Below are 884 nucleotides of genomic sequence, written 5' to 3' on the forward strand. Positions count from 1 at the left end.
AATTTTGGAAAAATAAAGAATATATTCAAAACATAACTGACACCACCTGTTTAATTTAAAACGTAGAGAATACTGAATGTCTGCGTAAAGTAAATCCAAATAAGAAAAAAATGTATATTTTTATTTCATTCCATATTGTGGAAAATATATAATATATTTTTTTCACATTATTACTTTCATCGAAGATCATTTTCGTATTGATGGTTTCGTTTATCCTTTCTCGGTTTTATTTTAAAATCTTTGACGTAAAATCATGGGTTTGCGTAATTCACTGCGGAAAATAAGTAATAAAATGAGTTGCCACTGCGTGTTGCATTTAATGGATTGGCCAAAAAGTAACAACGAACACAAGTGTTTGTGATTGACGCATTCTGAATTTTTACGAATACTGATTAGGTAATAAAAATAACTTTTCATAAACGAATGTCATTTCCATTCAATTTATACTTTCGCTGAGATTTTGAGTTAGTCAAAGAACTCCTTTGCGATATACCGAATACTTTGCTGAATTTACCTAAGTATCGTAAAAACACCAATTTGTAACATAAACTCTCGATCTTCCGATTTGCATGTCCATATCCACAAAATTACTTCATAAATTCCCAACATGTTTATATCTATTCGAAAGAGAATTTATTCGGCTTTTATTTGATGTATCGGTTGATAACGAAAATTCAGAATACGTATATTTAGTTTCTCTGCAATCAACTTTTGGAATAGTATACCGGTCGAAATTAAAAATTCTAAATCTCTAGTCGTGTTTTAGAATAATCTAAAGCATCTGTTACGTTCTACGCAGTAAATTTTCTGAAATTTTTCAAATTTTTCAAATTTTTCAAATCGCAAATTCTCGGACCATTGTTATGAAATTTCTTATCCAATCT

The sequence above is a fragment of the Sitodiplosis mosellana genome, unplaced genomic scaffold (assembly GCF_009176505.1).
Source record: "Sitodiplosis mosellana isolate CC-2019 unplaced genomic scaffold, AAFC_SMos_1.0 Smas_scaffold_1, whole genome shotgun sequence".
In the NCBI taxonomy this organism is placed as follows: domain Eukaryota; kingdom Metazoa; phylum Arthropoda; class Insecta; order Diptera; family Cecidomyiidae; genus Sitodiplosis; species Sitodiplosis mosellana.